The 21,789-nt window shown below is 30.8% G+C and overlaps 1 protein-coding gene across 1 annotated transcript in view; it reads right to left on the reverse strand.

Moving 5' to 3' along the window:
* Positions 1–10,025, reverse strand: part of LOC123707707 (mucin-2) — a gene marked incomplete at its 3' end in the record, with an annotated part of 38,407 nt that extends 28,382 nt beyond the window's left edge. The window contains exon 1 of the mRNA XM_045658032.1: positions 9,946–10,025. The remainder of the gene's footprint in view (positions 1–9,945) is intronic.
* Between the last annotated feature and the right edge of the window lie 11,764 nt (positions 10,026–21,789).

The raw sequence follows: 21,789 nt of genomic DNA on the forward strand, positions 1-21,789 counted from the left end.
CAGCAAGTGCTTGTAATTTAATATGAACTTTATTGAATAGCAATAAAGTTCAATTGACTCTACATTTTATTTACAAAACTTTTGTATGTAAAAAGAAAAGGGCTGTTTTAGGGTTTTCCCGGTAATTATTCGAATTTTTCTCGCCGTAAAAACCATCCTTAGACTTCAACGAACATTTAAAAAAAGAATTGGTACAATTGTTCCAGGCGTTGTAGAGTTATGCGCTTACCAACACATTTTGCGATTCATTTTTATATTAAAGATTATAATAAAACAAAACGCCTTTTACATTATCAAAATTTAAAAGACAAGACATTTTATATTATTTTTTTTTGCAATTTATAAGGCACAATGATAGTATACATGCAGACAAACAGAGAAAATATGACATTAAAACGGATCATGCATGTATTTAACAACATATACAGATGCGCATTACTGAATCAGAAAAAAAAATAAAGTGTCAACTGACAAGATGTCAACTGAAAAAGACTTTATAAAAAGTTAGGTTGAAAATGTTGCCGCTGCTATCAAATTTAGTTGGAAATTTTATAAAACAAATTAGTAAAACTCGTCTGGTTATATCCTTACAAGGTAATAAGCTGTCAAAACAGAATAACTTCATTTAATATCCTCGATTTTATATAAATATTCAGTAAATGACCGGAAATTTTAAATTGTTTCAAAGGTTAATGGGAAGACAGTGTTAAGTGCCTATAAGAGGACAAAGTCTAAATCTAAAATCAGAATCATATATTTTTTTCACTTTGATATTGAAAAACTATTTTGCTTTTTATATTAGGTACATTTTCTTAGCGTTGCTGTATTTATGCCACACAATCTAAGGAAAGAAAGTCTGTATTTATTTCCAATAATAAGTTTCCTTTCTATACGAATTACAAATATGTTTTAGCGGCACCCACGGACATTTTCAATGCCAGAGAGCTCGCCTTTTAAATAAATAAAAAATAAATCATTTATTTGCAAGAAAATTGTACATTTAGATCGATAATTTTTATAAATCTGCACAATCACCAATATAAAAATAGGCATGCATTTTTCATATTAATTGTTACATTTAAGAGTTGGTACGCTCTTTTCTTGGTCCCTAAGTCGACTCTGAGTAAGACTAAGCAGTACCTGATTTCTAAGTAACAGTGGTACTCTTTCGCTCAATTATAATTCGAGTGCATTGTATGATTAACAATGCCAATATTGTATAGACATTGTCTATTAATAATTGTTGTTTTTATCAGACTATAATTTGAAATTACCTAATACGATCGAAATTTGTTACATTTGGGTTTCAATTAAAAAAAATATTAAGTGAATTATGTAACCGAACTTAAGTTCCTAAGACATTTAATATGTCAGATACTAATTAGAAGCGTAAACAAAATGTAAACAATCATATCACATGAGCTCTTTATTTTTTACCACGCTTATAAATTGTATTTTTATATATTAGGTCCTTACATATGAAATTGGCGTTTTGTCGTACTGGCCACTTTGACCTCAAATACCTTCTCTTTGGTTAGGAATTTCAAATCCAAATTTGTACAGCTATTTACTCATGTATTTGTGCTTCGATGGCCGTCATTCATTTGTTTTTTTTTTCTTCTGTTTTTTTCTGTTTGAGTCACTCATTTTACAAAATGGAAAACTTAAAGTATCGCATTATTTACGGGTACGAGTTCCGCCGTGGCACTAGTGCTGCGGAAACCACTCGAAGGGTGAATGATGTGTATGGCGGTCATGTTGCAAAAGAAAATACAGTTCGTTTTTGGTTCCAGCGTTTTCGTTCTGGAAATTTCGACCTGCAGAACAAGCCCCGTGGACGGCCTGAGACCAAAGTTGATAATGAAGTATTGAAGGCTATTGTGGAAGCGGATCCATCGCAAACCACGTCCGAGTTAGCTGTAGGCTGCGGTGTTAGTGATAAAACTGTTTAAATTCACTTGAAGCAAATTGGGAAGATTAAAAAGCTTGAAAGAGGTCGCAGGTCACCCACACCTGACGAATTGACTGAAGCAAACCGGCAAACGCGCGTCGACTACTGCGTTACATTACTGAACCGGCACAATAATGAAGGTATTTTAAACCGAATCATTACCTGTGATGAAAAATGGATTCTTTACGATAATCGGAAGCGCTCAGCGCAATGGTTGGATCCTGGCCAGCCAGCCAAATCCTGCCCCAAGCGAAAATTAACCCCAAAAAGTTACTTGTAAGCGTTTGGTGGACTAGTGCCGGTATTGTTCAATGCAGTTTTCCCAAATCTGGCCAGACTATTACGGCTGATGTCTATTGTCAGCAATTGCAAACCATGATGGAAAAGCTAGCGGCTAAACAACCTAGGCTGGTCAATCGCTCCACGCCACTGCTACTTCACGACAATGCTAGAGGGGCAGTCCAAATCGCCTTCACAGATTTTATTGATTCCCGTCTGACTGGTTTTTTAGTTAAGGGATCAATGAACTACCTATGAGATGGCAAAAGTGCATAGAAAACAATGGTTCATACTTTGATTGATTAAATATATTATATTTAAAAATATTCGACTTTTTGTTCCTCCCAAAAAAACGCCAATTTCATATGTAAGGACCTAATATTTATGAACCTTTAGATAAGTTTGTTTTGTTAGAATCACAACCCAACTTCCCCTTATTTTGTGTTAGTTATAAGTTCAGTTGTTCAGCTTCAAACAAAGAGTTCTATTTATACATCTTCATACAATTAGTGTTACTTTTTTTTCCAAATGCACCTTTTTAACGGCCAACCTCCAGTAACAGCCTCTCCAAAGATCCAAGATCAAGATACAAGATCGAAGAAGCTTTTTAAAAGTACGATTTTATCCTTATACCAAAATCGTTCTACTACTTACATTTCGTTTAGTCTTAAATTCTTGCATTTGTTTTTATGGGCAAGCAGGTCATCAGCAATCTGTGTCCACATTATCGATTTTTGTTTTGTCATTCTGGTTTTCTCGTGTCATTTTGCTTTCCGTTAACAGAACTCAGTAAGGGACAGATTGAGATTTCTAGTATTTTTTTTATAAATCGTATATATTAGTTTATATAAGCCATTCTAATCTCTATTTATCACCGGCGTAGTCGCAACTTGTCACTTTCGCTTTTACGTGTGAGACGAATCACTTCACATAATATTTGTCCGCGTGTTACTTCATACAACCTTCCCGTTTCCTTATTGTTAATGAAGACTAATGAATAACAATAATTATTTGGGTACAGCCTTCAGTCGCTTAAACATCATAATGTTTAAAAATTTATTCTTGTTCTAAAATATCCACAACTTGATATGAATTAATTAAGGATCGGCAAAATTAAAGGAATTCCACATTACCACAGATTATGAAACATTTAAATGTCAAGGGCGTAAGATCACAGGTCGCAGGCTTTCGATTTTATGTCATCGAATATCGATTTCATAATTTTACAATTCGATAACTCAATTCGATTGTATGACTGTAATTTTGGATAATAAATGTTTATCCCACGCGTATACTTTAATTTAACATAGTTCTATATCAATGTATCGCTTATTACCAACTGTATTAAATGCGCCTGATCCTTTCTGTTGTATCAAAGCGATAAATAAATAAATATTAATAATCATTTTAGTCAGATTGATTATACAAAACATTGTTGGTGTTATGTTTGAAGGAAATTGCAATTTGGCTAGTTTGAATTTTTTTCAATAAGAATGAAAACCCCTTAGTGTTTTGACCTACTTTTTACAAGAAAAAATATATGAAAGTAGTTGCGGACACGACTGACGTTGTACTGTATAGTACTAAAAACATTTTCGTACTTTAAAAACATCATCTAATTGTAAATCTAAACTTGACCTTTATATCTTTAGTAAATATTATATATATATATATATATATATATATATATATATATAATATTTATATATATATATATATAAATATTATATATAAATAATCTAAATATATATTTCATTAAGATTAAGATGATATGTTACAAACATATTACTTTCAGACAAGAAACATTTATGTAATGTTCCAACCCAGGGTCAGAGCTTATAAGTCGAAAAAACAAATTCGTGAGAAATAAACTAAATCATGAATGGCATTGCTACATTTTCTATGAACCAAATTTCTCATACAGATCTAGACGATAAACCAATCCTCTACTTATTATTGGTCATGCATATAAACAGTTTCCGAGCGAAAATATTTTAATTAAGTTATATTGCGTATTAAGTTGTCTATAGAGGTTATCGCTAAAACGATTGAAGTGCCGACTTCTAATTAGCTTTTAATTACCAATTTGTACACAGTTTGAATATGATGTATGCTGTGATTTGTAATGAAGATCATTACATAGCGGAAGTGCCATATTGAATTGGAACTAGGCTGATATTCAAACATATATTTTTAACTTGGCTAACTGTTTACTTAGCCTATAGCTCGGCCATATGCCTTAATAAACGATGGAAAATGTATCGACACCTCTGAAGGATTCACGTTTCTTCGTCTATATATATTTTCTATCGACTCTTTTTTCAATTTAAAACGTTTTTTGAAACGTAAGGTGGGCTGAATAGTTCGTAGGCTGACATCAGAAATCTTTTTTTGGTAGAATTTGATTTGATTATTTAATTTCGAGAGCGATATACAACGATTATAGCGGTCATACAATTAATCAATAATTTCTAAAGTACGATATGTCTTAGCCTCAAAATAGGCTTTTATTTCAGGCGTCAAATTTCTGTCCAGCGACCATTATCTAGAACTGAAAATAGGAAAAAGCTGGGGGCGAAATCTGGAAAATACCGTGGTTGTGGAAGAATTAGGTTAAATATATCCTTAGGTTAACAAATGTTCTTCATTTAGGTACAAAGTTTTATTTTACATTGTTCGACAGTCTCACGGAAGTATGGCGACACACTGACACACTCTAACGTTTACGATTTTAGCAACACTATGTAATATATGAATATGTCTTCAAACCATCGATTTAGAAAGTAATTTTCGATTATGCAAGTGGAAAATTTCGTGATCATTTAGGTGCATTTATAGACATAGTTTTATCTTCTTATATGATTTGCTTTTGCTCATATTCCTCTGATTATTATGTATGTAATTATGTATTAAGTTATGTAATGGTGATTTACTTTGTCTAGATTTCATAGGTCACTCACACAGAGTCGTTAATTTAGAGTTGACAATTACTTAAGATATAGTTGTTTCAAATTCGAATATCGCAGCTAAGTTTTAGATATACAGTGTTATTGAGTAGTTGAATGACAATATCAGTTACCTCATTTCTTCAACAGTACATTTCATCTTTAACAGTTTACGACAAATCAAAGACAAAGTATCTTTTGCAAGAAAAAAGACGTTTGACCTTCCAAAATGCCACCTATAAGAAAAAATTACATCTGTCCACTATGAATGTCAGGGGTTCACGCGAAAGTGTTACGGAGATCTTATGTAAGATACGATTACAAAGAAATAGACAGGCCACTGGGTAAAGATTCATCTAGGTGCTGAGTTTGTTCACCTTTCGTGGTTTCTATCTGTCGTCAAAACGCGGATATGCATTGTGATAGTGCCAAATTTAATAAAGTATACCGCTTTAACCTACGAAATTCAATATGTACTTAACGAAACATTTTTAAAGGCTCCAAAAAAATATTCAGGCCAGGACATGCCGGTAATAAAAAAACTTTTATACATAAGTTATAATTACAATACAACGATTGCAGCTGAAATCTTTAAAAGCGGTATTTATTGTTGAATCGAATTCAATCTGCAATAAATTATGATTCACTTAACACCTGCAGATAATTTAAAGGTATAAATACCAAATACTGTAAAGATGATCTATGTCGTTCTCATGACGTGATGTAATGATTGCAATCGTGTTTTCCCACGAAGGTCTCTGACGGAAAGAATTCAATGTTAGAATAAAGATTGTTCTTATGCGATATCTAACATTACTTTCGGTGTATGCCTAATTTTGTACAAACGATGTTCATTTATTTCTAAAAAACCGCCACCGAATTTAATTCGTGTCACTAACATTTTTATATTAAATATTTGAAACTCTCGAATAAACGATTTTATATTCTTTATACAATATTAAGGAAATTTACTAAGAAATTTCTTTAGGATTGCAAATGGAATGTGAGCCGACAAATACTTATTTTAACATATGTATTTCATCAAGCTATTCAAAATATGTCACGACCATTGTCGTAATTATCCAAGTTAAGAAACCACAGATTTGGTGGTAACCATGTATAATGAATACAAATTAAAAATTATGTAATCGGACATATTTATTATCAATTTAATGGAGAGTAAAATGTTAATCAAGCCTTTAAATTATTGAATTGTTTAAATATATCGTCAGAAAAAAAGTGTGTGTATACGCGTTAGAAGTTATACTTCTTTGGCGATATAATAAGATAAAAATCTTGACACTTACAATAGAAAAAAGTACAATAATACATTGAAAGTTTTAGTATAACGCATTATCTACTTAAATAAAGTGTATTTAAATATCACAAAAGAAGATGTTGACTATATAGCAAACTTAAAGGTGTCGGTTTTTTATGACGGTGAGCGCTCGCATCGTAAAAAATTACTCTCATCATTTTTCCTTTACCCGCCAAAAGAAACATAACTTCAAAACGTTGTGAAAATACGCGACTATCTCGAGTATTTAGGGGATTTTCTTTCTATATGTTAAAATAAACATTTTAAAGTAAACCTACTTTAATAAATTTTTAGATTCCTTCATTTAAAGTTGAGCAAGATTTTGTACTAAAATGACTAGTAAAAATCGTTTACGTTTTCATGTTATACATACATGTGACGTCATGTGTTTGTTGCAAATTAAACCTCTCGACAAATAGGCCATCGAAATCCTGTAATATTTACAAAAAATTATGATGTAAATATCTCCGGAGAGATATATGATAGAAAATTCCACCATTTTTAATTAATTTAAACTAGATTTTAAATACATGTATTAAGGTATATTATTTTTAGAATTAAAGATACCATCGCTTCTTCATCTCATCTGAATATTAATGATCTAATTAATATCAAGTTTTAAAATGTTTTCTGACCTTTATACTAAAAACTTTGGTGTTTTATTCTATTTAAAACGTTAAAATTGTTTGTTTTAATTAAATGTATTATGTGTTGAGGCTATATATTACAGATAAGAACTGTTACAATATGCGTACTGTTCATCGAAGGGAATAAGTGTGAATTTTTATGTCAAGAAATTATTAATTACCATAAACTCTTTAAAGTAAATTTTTAGGTAATTAAAACAAATTTTGATGATATTTTTTTCTGTTTCTTCAGTGTAATAGAGAGTTATTAAGATTGACAAAAACATTTATTGTATTTTAGACTTGAGTATCAGACAACGTCTGTCAGGTTATCTAATGGTGTATATAATAGTAAACAGTTTTTGTTAGGTCAATTAAATCACTTTCTTGCGCACTTGTATAAAACATTTGAATTAACATAATTATGTATTTTCACTTTATTAATTCGACACAAAACGGCTTTGTACGTTGTTCTATATTTAGAAAGTATTTCCGTTCATATATTTTGCTCATACGAACTCATAAGAATTTATAGGGAAAATATTTCCCTTGTTTCTTGTTACTTAGGTTTGTGGTAGCTTAAAAGTATACAATATTTCAGTATTGAATAAAAATGAATTTTATTTTCCTATTTGGAATGGATTGATTATAATATTTTATTTAAATATATTAGTGATTAATAGGTACGGATAGTATATTTGTTAAAATCTCTGTTCATAGAAAGTTATGCTGTACGTAACAATTCCGATATATTATTTTATACATTTGAATTTGAATATATGAAAAGTATTAAACATAGTAAAAAACGTATTACAAGATAAATTAATGTTAATTTATGTATTTCATATAGAATTTTGTAAAATGTGTGATTTTAAACCTGTTTATTTATATTGATGACGAAATAATAGAGTTTATTAATAATAATGATGATTTTGCTAAGTATAACCTTGACTTGTGAAGATCCGGATCTAGCCAAGTATTCATAGACGCTAGCTTTTCACCTACTTTGACCCCTTAGGACCACCTTTATCCACTCTCACTACATACAGCTAATATAATATATAACGTTTTGACGTCTGCGTTCCTTAAAAAAACATTATCAGTCAAATTACTTTTAATACATATTTTTTCAATAGCGCCAAATATCACATTTAATATTTTTTACATTTTGTTCTTATCTTCCTTTCATTAAAAATTAAGAATTAGCTTAACAAATATTTTATTTAGTTAATTCGGGTATAAATAACTGTAAGGACAACTTATGCACAGTTTTCATCTCGACGAGTACAAAAACAAGGCAACTTTGAAAGATCATTGGTGTAGCAGACACCCTAGCTCCTGATTAAAATTTATTAAATACGCAAAGTTTTATTCCAAAAAATCATAGCAATAGCATAAAATTGAACTGTCGGTTGAGATACGCAAAATTGTTCTGTATGAAAAGGTACGAAATTTAGAATATTATTATAAAAATAATAGGATTCGATATTTAAATTAATATAGTCGTACGTTTTCGGTTTGTAGGACAACATGTACTGTATTAATTCACTGCGTTATACAGCTAATAAGATATAAGCATATTATGTAAAGTAGATATATAAAGGTATTATTTACCTTCGCTAAAGGGCATAGAAGGCACGTATCGGATAAGTATCAAACGTGAGACATGATTTTCAAATATTTCAGAAGGTTGCCCTTCGGTACGTCTTCGTTTTTTGTGTGACCTTTTAATTGCCTAATTGAATATTAGGCCATTAAGCTTAATGGATTTTTGATTCAACACGTTTATGGCTTTTGTATAATAAAAATACTGTTGGTGTCATTTGAAAATCGAACGCCAGTTTATTGAAGATTAATAATAGTAATGCTTTACTTCATTCCAAATGGTTGAATATAAACTTGTTTTTTTTTATTTAAAATATAGCGACATCTTGTCGTAACGACTTGGCAATTGTATGTTTTAGTGTTTATTTTACGGTATTGTCTCCGTAATTGGATGTTATGTTTCTGGCAATTTAAATAATTTGTTTTATTCATCGAATCGAACTGATAATGCAAATACAGCTTTGAATTACTTTTAAGATACCATAAGAGGATCGTATTGTTTTATGAATTAGAGGCATGGACATTAGCCCAATTAATAAATTGTTTATCAGTGTAGTGTGTACAGTATAAATTTGATTATATACAAATACTCAAAAAGAGTGTACTAAAATAAAAAAAAATATTACGACAAATAAAATCTACCCGTTTTACTGATATTTAACATTTACCTTAATTAAATTTGTTTGCCGTTATAATGATTGTTAATTTTATCTTGATATACTATAGAATCAGGAAATGAGTAAAAACGTTAGTTTTGAATACATGTATCTGATGAATCGTTCTATGTAAATTTTTTACCTACTACGACCGTGACGTGCATGCTTAAAACATATTGTTTACGTACCAAAGAAATTGAGAAATATTTTAATTTATTTTTTAAATTTAAATAATATTTCAATATACTTTTCTCATCCACAATTATCAAAATCAAATTCTGTTTATGATCTGCGTGCGCGTTGATGTCTTTTGTTGGCTAATATTGTATGCTACATATTTGCGGCTTTTGGAAAATAAACAAACTTTAACCTGAATTTCAACTCTTTCATGTAAATTAATTTAATTCACACATAATTAACGAGAAAAATTATATTCCTTTCATTAAAAACCTTAAAATAATATCAAGAGCTTTTGAAAATGAAATTTCTTAATTACTAAATTTATTTTTTTAACTTGAAAAAATATTGTATACATTAAATTCATATTAAAATATTTTAAACTCACCTCTCACGATTTAAAACACGACTATCGTCACACACACAGTATCACAGCGCGCGACGCGGGGTCAGAGAGTAATCCTCAGTTCGCAACTCGCGCGACCGAACAGTGAAAGTGTTTATATACGAGATCTCAGATGCAACCTTACTCGTCTTCGCTAATATGAAACAATGAGTCCTTCTGGATTTTTATTAGGGCAGGGGAAAAAGTTGTATTTAATTCACTGACCTATGTTTTATATGTACTGTATTTGAAGTGCATCGTAGTGGCTTTAGTTTTTAATTCGTAGAAAATTAGATTTCAGTATTAATTTATTTTTATTTTTAATATTACATGTCTTGACTTAAACGAAGAAGTTTAAGTATTTATTATTCCAAAGTATTCGCCATATTTATATTTTCATAGGATTTTTTTTAAATATTAGAGCAAGTTATATTACACTATGTACACTTTAAAAAATATATACTTTCAGAACAGCAAAAAAATATGCTTCATATATATTATTAATTACTAAATAACATGCGATCCCTAGACCATGCTATTTGCATCCAATATTAAATAAATTAGTTGCATGTGTTTGTTAATTGTATATTACACATAGTCACGGAATATTTGTAATTCTTTTATAATTTATGGTTAACCATTGTGATGTAGAAAAATTTACTTGTAATAGATATACTTATTATTCTTAACATATTATATTTTTGAAGTAATTTACTTGGTTTGATACGTCTGAACAATGAAAATTATGTCTAAATTAAGCAGTGACGTCAATTAACATATTGTCAAAATTATTATTTAATTAAAATTTGTCTTGTAAAATATAAAACTATTTTGGGATAGATATTTCTCTCTGACCTTTGCAATAATGATGCGACATTTTCTTATAGACAAACGTTAAAACAGTATTAATCATAATAGGACAGGATATTTACGTTTTAATGTTTAAACATTAATACCTATCTTAAAATAATTAACAACAATTTAACATAATTCAGAGAACCTTATAAATAATTATATATTTCATTTCTGAATATTTTCATTCTATTAAAGTACCCTTTGTCTAATCTGTGATTCATTAATTCATCATTGCAATGTGCGTTTACACTGTAATTAAATTTAATAACATTGTCTATAAAAGTATAGGGTTGTAAATGTTAGTCGTGATTAAAGTGTGTAATTTTATTCGAGAACATTTGACAATTGACAGATTGTGGGCGGCATCGCACCTTCTGATGTAATTTTATACTGACAGATGTCACCTCTATGGCATTAACAGATTATGATTCACTTATACGCTTGTCTCGATAACTTTTTGGCGCGTTTTAATAATAAGTTAACATGGAACACTTTTATGTATGTATCAAATGTTACTTACTCTAAGAATTAAAAACCGTGTGTATTTGTTAACAGATTATAAGAAGCGGGTCTTCAAATTTAATTTAATTTATGCGTCAAATGGCGACATTTTTAGTGTGTAGAAATCATCGTAAAGTATTAAAAGAAAATCCACATTCTTAATGAATTTAACGTTTTAGAACATATCAAGTCAATCTGCCTGTCAAGCTCTGACATCAACACATCTCCACCAAAGGTTCTGTCCTTCATATTAGATTCGAGCAAAAACGAGTAAAAATTATGTGTATAACGATTTTGATGAGTTCCTCACAACCAGATCGACATATTTCTATGTTAAAGAACAACAAAATAATTTGTTTAATTTTTACCAAGTGCTTTTCATCAATTAAATTCTTCAAATTTTGAATGTCTTTATAAATGTTTTTATTATAACGCCATCTTTTTCATACTTGTACCTTGAAACAACGTTGTGCTTTGGATGTGCAACGTTATGGATGTTTAAAATAAATAATTAAATTTTACAACTATTTACGAGTTTTTGCCACAAATTTGTTAATAATGTAATTAATTCGTTAAAATTTATGGTATATCTATATTTAAAATGAATTCATTTTTAATTTTTAAATATTCATTATGTATCTAAAGATCAATTAAAATTGGGATATTTCCTGACCATGAATCTTAACGATACCACTACTATAAAAATCATATCAAAGATTAAATTAAAATAATAATAGTGTGAGGTCAAACATATAAAAATAACACAAAAGTTTTTTTTTTAATATCGCGAAGAGCGTCGAAGCTTGATCGTAAAACACTCAAAATGCCACATATGAGTGGTCGGTTAATTGCAGTGCTTGTTTCGTTTTGCAAGATCTTGGGACTTATTTTAAACCTAATACAATGTTTATCTTGAGTGGCCTCTTCTTAACCTGCGACGTTTAACCCTTATGTATTATTACGTGTTCAATTGTCTTAACAGTATGTTGTTATTAACACAATTTAGAATTTATCAATATTGTCACGACTTATCTGTTTTAATTGTATTTTTTTACGTTTTATTTATAGTAATTTAGCCCTAACTAAATATTATCCTTAAAATGTTACCTGACAGAGGTCGCTCGAAAGCGATATTCCACACATTGCTCTCCATAGTTTTTCATTTGTACTGATAAATAAATAAATTAGCTACGTTTTACAATATGACTGTATTGTCTTAGGAATTTAATTTTTGAATATACCAATTCTTTAGGACAACGCATTTACAAGCTATCTATCTATGCCTATTGGGGGCAGTATCAGTTAATATCAAATGAGGCTGGTACCAGTTTACCATGTCCTATTAGGCATAGTCGGAGTTTAAAATGTACTCTTGCAAAGCTAATTTAATACTATTTGCTAAGCTTTCATTTTTAGTAACTATGAATTATTTAACATATGATAATAAAACCCATTCAGATGTGGCAGTTGTTACAAAATAATTCAAAACAAATAATTGTCATAATTGTACAAAATTTGATTCATGAAACGTGCAAAAATCACTCCCGAACTTTACGCAGTATGTTTTTTTTATGTCTCACTTGTGTTGCGTCCCCTGTTTTATTACCCACCTGACGAAAATTAACACATAACAAACTAATAATAGTGTTTGCCTACTGTAACTTTGTCAAAGTAAATTCCTTCAAAATTACTGTTCATAAATCACAAGTAATTTTAACGATTACGAATTGTGCAAGTTGGTCTTCCCTTCGGGTCTGTGATTTACATAGTATGCAATATATTTTGTTTTGAACAGCTTTTCAAAATTAAATTTATGAATTAATTAGAAAAAATATTCTACAAAAAAAGTCAAGTATAGTAACAATTTCATGATTGATTTACCGGCGCGTAAACGTAAAATACATAGTGTTTGTTTGTAAGATTATCTGACATTTAAAAATCATTGGTAATACATAATCAAGAACTTACATTTATTATCAAGGCTTACTAACCATTTATAAGCAATTGATGTAACTTCTCTGTATTTAAATAAATAAATAATATTATAAACACTATTTTAAAAGAGTAAGTAACATTTCTTTTGCAACTATAATCTATTTTTTTTAAATTCGAATATTGACTTCCAAACTTTTTAATAGGCCTAGTTGAAGTAAATGATTTGACTGTACTCGAAACAGGATTAGATGGGGTATCGTAAAATTCACTTTTCAATTTAATAAATAAATAATTTAGATTTTTTATTAAGGAATTATCCAATTCTAAGATAAAAGTTTGACCAAGTCGTCATTGATCAATCAAAAACATGTAGTACTACTAAGAATAAAGTGTTTATAATGTGTGTCATGGAGAAATGAATCATTTTTACGTTTTTACAATACACCTTGCATCGGAAGTACCACACCCAGGTTACATTTTTGTAATGAGAGGGCTCCAACCTTGGGTAACAGTATTTTTATAGAATAAAAATATTATGACCTAGAGTCCCCCTGGAACTTCGTTTCGCCTTATTATGATTTATTTACATAGCTGACCTTTTTAGTAGCTACATACCAACATATGGAATTTGATTATTTTTTGCAATTTTGTCTCTTTATAAAAACATTACTCAGAGTTCAACGAATAAATAAAAAAAAAACTACTCGAACTGAACCAGCAATTTTCGAGGTTTACGCTTAACAACATATTTTGTACCTTTAATTTATTCAACATATATATAATAAAATGCTGTATAAAATCTAAAGGCGCTACAATCCTTTAATATATAAATCATTGTTTAACAGCGCAGTTTTTAAATAAGTAATTTAAAAATATCTGTAGTACCAGTTAACCCGACAAACGTTGAGTTGCAGATATAAAGATTACAGTACCGATACAGTTATTAAAAGGATGAGTGGAAGACGGGTAAAAAAAGTCAGAAAAATAAAATATTTATCCAGAAAAATAAAATATTTATCCAGAAAAATAAATAATCAAAGTTCAGTCAAACAGTTTCGGAAAGTTAGTTAGATACAAATAGGTACTGTAGTAAGACATTTTATAAATATATACTTTATGATCATGAGTTACATATAAGTATTCCTAAAACATCATTTAAACAAATATTTTATTTTTAGTAAATTCCTGTTCCTAACCAAATAAATCTCATTTCGTAGCTTTATCGTAAATGCGTTCATGTTCTCTAAAAATGTGTTTATGATGTGTTAATGACAAAGTGAACTTTGTTTCTGTTTTCGATTTGTTAATATTATGTCATTAATTGTTATATTGCCAAGATGTTATCTTTTCGCACATATAATAGGCGTGGCTGGGATCGGTTAACATAACGAGTATTTTACGAAATCATTTATGACGACGCAAGTAGTAAATCCTATTGGGTAATAGAAACCAGTTATACGACAAAAAAGAATTTGTAATATTTTTAAGAAAAAATGTTTTTAACCCTTATAGGCATAGACTATATTTTCTCTAAGCTGAACTTGCTTTTATGTCTTTATTTTGAGCTTAGGCTTTATTATGAAAAATGAGGGCCTCTTTGTAGCCACATTATTGTATAAATGATATTAAAACCTATTTAGGAAAAGCTATTACAAAAAACGTAGAGTATGTAGTATAAGGAAATACCAGAATAACCATGATACCAAAATTATTACAAAAAGCTTTATCGCAACTATAAAACATATAATTTATTAAGGACATTCCGGATTTACAAACATTGATATATCTTGAATAGAGCAGTGTTTACATCGCATATATTAAACAGCTAAAAAATTGTAACAAATGTCCTGAACTATAGAACTAGGAAACGAGTGTTAAGTATAAAAGAACTTATTACTTTGCAAGCAAAATAATTAAAATTATGTATTCATACAAAACTTAATTGTTTTTTCGTACATCGCTTAGGAATATATATGCGCATCTTCATATCGTGCGTCAACATTTTTCAGTTTTCCAGCTATCCAGTATTCTTTCTTTTATGCTTGTACCGTATTTAAACTGTACATTATTAAAATAATAGTGCTTTAACAATACCTTTGTAAAATATATTAAAAATACAGAACTAGACTCACTTTTCCACCCGGGCTTTACACAGGTGGAAAAGTGAGTCTTATTCAAGTTTTAAAATCTAAATTTTATAGAGATGTGTCATAAAATTGAAAATAGACCTAAAGTGTTTATCAGCTATAATCCTGGGATCCGAGGATAACTAACTGCAATACTTTCTATACAGCACAATATTAGTGTGTTTTTTTTTATTTCATACTAGGAGCAAATAACAAATTTATTGAAGTATCTTCAAAAGCGATTTAAATTTAAATGTAGTTTGATATGTTTACAACAAACCAACGTATTAGATTTAAAAAAATTAATGGCGCCAGGTCGTAGAACATGTTCTTGCTGTGACCTATTAAAAGTTTTAAATTTTAAAATCTTATTTTTATTTGTCTATAATTTAAATAGATTAAAATATAAATAATTAAATTATTGTTTATTGTGTTTCAATCACCTTCTGCATAGTTATGTAAATTATGTATGGAAAGTCACCTTAAAATTTATATATATTTTATCTGATTTACGCTACAAATCCTAGAAAATCACGTGACTGAGTCCTCTGTATCAAGAGGATAGAAAAATATAGAGTTCTAAGTTTTTAATTTAATAATTTTAATAATGCAGATGAACTACTATTTATACAAAGTACATTCTTATGCTTTAATGATTGGTATTGACCAGCTATCTAAGACCGAAACACAAACGAAGCGTCTGTCGTTACAACCAATCACAAGAAGTCAAGGTAAAATAAATTGAAATAAGCGATTTTAAAGCATAGAATAATAATAGTTTAGGAAATTATGCAAAATGTTATTTCTAGTTGATAAATATCTATGATATTAATCAACGAGGGCTTCATTGAGCATTTATTTTTTGCTACTAGTAGTAAACATTACCGTGCATTAAGTTACGAATTAGGCTTGTTGTTCCGTGTAATTAATTGAACACGTTTAATTAAATTCGTAAAGTGCACTGGCATATCGATATAAATAAAAATGAAGCATCAACATGTATGTATCGAATCAATCATTACAGGTCAAGGTTTGTATTGAAAATTTATTAAATCGATTTTTTAACAATACAAAAGAGAGATCTTCAATATATTGATACCAGCTGGCTCGGCTAACATTGATTGCTATAAAAAAATGATGTTAAGTGGAACTCACTCTCATGGGTTTCATGAATAGATAGTGTGATTAGTATTTTAACCGAAATATAGTGTTGAAGAACGTGGGTGAGGGAGAAGGGTTTATATAATAATTTATGTGTTTAGTTTACTATGAATAATCTTTTATAATCTCGTATTCGCTCATCAGTGTATATTTTTATGTTTCCCATTATCTGCAAGAAGTTGTTTTTAGTATCGTGATATTTCACTCACAATGGGAGATGTTCTTGTGAATTGAGCAAGTTATACGATAGCATCGGTGCACTCAATGTATTTTCAATTATCACTCGACCACTAATAGATTACATTTTCTATTCTAAGTAATCTTTTGAAATTGTGTGTTTGAGCATACATCACTTAGCATTAAACTAAACTATATTTATATTTTAATGCAACTGAAGAAATTAAAAGGGTTCCAGATTTTGTATCGTTTAAAGATTGAGGAGCGTTAGGTTTGATGAAGAATGAACACTGAGGTCGTGAATTCGATACCTGTTTATCATTGAGTTTTTTTCTTGTATAAAATCCTATGATTTTTGTAATTCTAACTTTTCAGTCTTCTGTGCCTGACACACGTCAACATTCTGTGTCTAAGGCATGTTGGTTTTGTAGCGATGCTTTGAGGCGCACGCTCCAGACACTAAACTATCCAAAAAAGGACTAATGAACATTGATGATCATTTTCATATGACTTATAGTTTCCGATTAATTTGAGGACAAACACAGAAATACATGAACGTAGAAACACACTAATGAAGGAAAATAGCGTGCCATACTCTCAAAGGCCGGCAACACACTCGTAAGCCCTCCGGGATAAATGTCTATGGTCGGCGGTTAGCACTGTATCCAAAGCCTGCTTCTTTAGCAAATTTACATTCTTAATTATTTCCTGTAATGTGTTTTTCTCTCTGTTATATTCCTACCTATCGCAGGCTACTCGATTGCAAGGAAATTGCATAGATCAGGTTAGTGCTGCGGCTTCTTGAGTACTCATATCATTTCCATACATATATATATATCTTTTTTCTTACATATTTAATAAGTGTTTGATAGTCCTCGAGCATAAAAAATATGAATAAAATCAAACAATCTTATAATATGAAATTAATAAATACGGCAGAAAAACACGACTCAACCCTTTTGAGATGTGATGTTACCGGCGCATGCTTATCATCAGCCGGATCTAAAGTCTTCGAATGAAGATGACACGAAAGTTTATGCAGACCGTTAATATAGGGAAAGGCAACTTACAATGGGCAAAATTTTACCCAAGAGTCGGGCTGCAGAAAGAAGTTGTGGTTGTGGAACGTATGACCGGCATTACATGCGCCTTAGTAAAAAGTAGCACCTGAAGGAGAACAAGAAGACAATATGACAGGTCATATTAATAAGTTACTTATTTTCAAATAGATTAATAAAGTCTTGGAACACGGCATATTTATTTATAGAGCAGAGATGGCACAGCCATCTATAAATTTTCAGGCAAATATAACTTAACATCTATAACACTTTGAAATTAAAAAAACAATACCGCGAACCACAATATTTTTTAATGAACAGGGGCAAACGGGCAAGAGGCTCGCATAATTTAAGTGATACCGCCGCGCATTGTCACTCTCGCAAGTGCGTTGCCGGCCTTTTAGGATTTTTTTACATAGAACAGGGGGAAACGGGCAAATGGCTCACATAATTTAAGTGATACCGCCGCCCATGGTCACTCTCGCAAGTGCGTTGCCGGCCTTTTAGGATTTTTTAACATAGACGAGAGGGCAAACGGGCATTAGGCTCACCTGATGTTAAGTATTACCACCGCCCATGGACTCTCAATGCCAGAGGGCTCTTGAATGCATTGCCGGCCTTTTAAGAATTGGTAGGCTCTTTTCTTGTAAGACCCTAAGTTGAATGGAATTTATACGGGTGGAATTTAACTTATATTGTATCAAAGAAGTTTTCAGTTCAACTGTAACTGATATTGTCTTTTGTTTAAAATATTTCAAAACTGCTGTGCAAATTTAGTAACTTTTAAGACAATAAAGACTTTGCGAAACATCAATAAAAATTTGCACATCGCTTCTTGTTACGAATAAAATCTAATATTTTATGTTCGTTCTCAAATAACTGTCAAAATTATAACTATCTATGAGGTATTTTGTAATCTTATACATTAATTGCATTTCTATGCAAATTGCATTTTGGCATTTAAGGTGTTTATTATGAATACTGTGTTTATAGCTTTGAAAACAGTAGGTTAATTATACATAATCTATATTACGAGTTATTAGTTAAAAATTAAAAAAAAATTACAAGCTCACTTCAAAAATCCGAAAGATACTTTAGCTTTACACATGTTTTTCTATCTCCATGGACTTCTTTAGTGGTTCAGAATATGAGAAATTTGTTTTTTTTTTCGTTCTATTATAGTGCCAAGGGATTTTTCTCATCTCTTTTATTCATCTTGTATACATTTTTGTCACTTAAAATAATACATAAAAGTTGCGCGTCTCGCGAGATCCATAGATAATATTATTATTAACGATATTCATGGACAATCACTTGGAAGACCCGTATTTTCGTCTTATCTATGATAATACTTTGCTTAGATTTTGTACTAAACCATCAACAATTTAGCACTTTGGAATAGGTCAAGGTATAACAAATAAATATTACCTAAAAATCTGTATTGCTGTATTTATGAACAAGCTATCAATATGCGAAATATTAATTAAAGGCCTCTTAAGTAATATCATTTCACAAAACCTCAATTTCACAAACTGTTTGGTACATCTATAGAAAAATAGGATACGATAGTAATCTAATGTTCTTGTGAACGAAACAATGATGAATTCATGAAATATTTTCTAACAATAAAATACCTGCAATTGACTGTGTGGATGAGCTATTGTATGAGCTGTTTTTTGATACAATTTGCCTTTATCTAATTCTCTATTTTGAATTATGCTTTGAGAGGTAGATTTTTGTTCTTCTAGCACCCTAGTAAGTTTGAAGCATTTTTAGTTAAGATTATGGAAGTAATCAGTTAGTAACTTGTTTGCATAAATTGTGCCGTGTATTTTTTGTTTTGGGTTTGTAACTATTAACTATTTACTATGAGTATTAGTGTATTGAGTAGTAGCTTTTTTGTGTAAATTACTTGGTGTACTTTTAACTTAATTTTTTTACATAATCTTAGTTTTATTAATTTTATTTTTTATTTTAATAAGGCACAGTAACGAAACACATACTTACAGAGAATATACGACCCACAAAAACACAATTTATAGATGTGCATCAATGACAATTGTGCACAACATTCAAAGGGATACATTACAATTATAAAAGAGAAAATAAATTATACACTAGAAATAAAAGTCAATTAACAAGACTGAGAAATACGAATTAAAAATTTAATATATTTCTACTTTGCAATTGTTATTATTTGTGACGGATCAACAGTGGCTGCAGAACATGTGCACATCCAAGACATGTAGGCTTTGTAAAATGGATTTGCTTTGCATGTCGAACATTTATTGACAAAAATAAGGTACATAACTAAAACGTATCCCAGGCTCTTGATGTAGTGACAACATAGAAGAGTATATGGCAAAGGTTTAGATAATAATCAATAATCCTCTAATAACCAATAGAAAACTAAAAAATGTATGGTTTGATTACGAATTTCAATACATTTCACACAAAATTTTCAATCATTTTTTTTAATACTTAGACGCAACTCCGGCAGCAATTTCACTTCTTCACTTCACTTGGAGGTGTTCCAATCAAGGTTCCCTAACACACCTACATAATCAGTATCATCAAATTCGGGTGACGTGTTAATAAACCCAACTCGAGTATATACTGGTATTGATAACTCAAAATGCTTTAAACAATATAATCACACACAGGCAGTGCCAGATTAGCCACGTAGCAAGAGTAGCAACTTCTACGGGGCCCGCGAATTTGGAGGCCCCGTATTAAAACATCATTTCTACTTAAAAATCTAAAACTCGATTTAGTCACGTTAAATCGTAAAAATAAGAAGGTATTGTACAAACTTTTTATCGTAATGTTTAATTATAATCGACATATTTTGACTAACATCCATATTTTCTAGCTCTATAATATGGCGATGGGGCCAATGGCTGCCCATGCGTCATACTCGTGAACGGGTACTACTTTATTTATTTATTATTACAGAAATACATACATTATCATTACAGACTATGCCAATACGATAATGTCGAGAAACATTAAATAAAATATAATAAAGTACATATATGGTGGTGACTGGTCTTACTTGAATTCATGTAACACCGCATGATATTAGTTATTTCGACTACGCATTTGCTGTTGTTCCTATGAGAATGTAAGTGCGTGTTACTATTACACCATGCTGACCATGCACATCCTGCTGATAGAGCTTTTTTGTTAATTTATTTTATTATTATTAATTGAATTGGTACGCTCTTTTCTTGAAGGACCCTAAGTCGAATTGGTTCGGAAATACTTCATTGGGCAGCTGGTTCCACATAGTGGTGGTGCGCGGCAAAAACTGCCTTAGAAAACGCTCAGTTGTGGAACGACGGACGTCGAGGTGATACGGATGGTATTTTGTATTTTGCCTTGACGTCCGATAATGAAACTCAGCTGCGGGTATTAGACCGAACAACTCTTCTGAACACTCCCCATGGTAAATGCGGTAGAAGATGCAGAGGGACCCAACATCTCTACGCAACGCCAAGGGATCAAGCCGCACGGAAAGTGATTGGTCGTCGACGATTCGAACCGCTCTTCGTTGAATACGGTCTAGTGGAAGGAGCTGGTACTGGGGAGCTCCCGCCCAGAGGTGAGAACTGTATTCCATGTGGGGCCGAATTTGCGCTTTATAGAGTTGCAAGCGGCGGCCCGGAGTGAAGTACCGTCTCGCCTTGCTGAGCACAACAAGCTTTTTGGAGGCTAATTTAGCCTTCCCTTCCAAATGACCGCGAAACTGGACGTTATTCGATATGTCAACGCCCAATATTCCGATGTTAGCTGAGGCTTTAAGGAGAGTGCCTTCAAAGAGAGGAGTAGCGACAAAGGGAGTTTTTTTAGCGGAAAACGCGCATACTTGTGTCTTCTTGGGGTTAAATTGGACTAGATTTAGTCTACCCCAGTCCGAGACTCCACGTAAAAGAGTTTCGACTTCAGACACAAGTTTGTTCCGGCACTCATCAACAACAGCCCGAGAAATACCTGCCCGGCCCGTGTAAAAAGTATCCCTAGTGCTCTCGTTG

Source organism: Pieris brassicae, chromosome 1, assembly GCF_905147105.1.
Source record: "Pieris brassicae chromosome 1, ilPieBrab1.1, whole genome shotgun sequence".
Lineage (NCBI taxonomy): Eukaryota > Metazoa > Arthropoda > Insecta > Lepidoptera > Pieridae > Pieris > Pieris brassicae.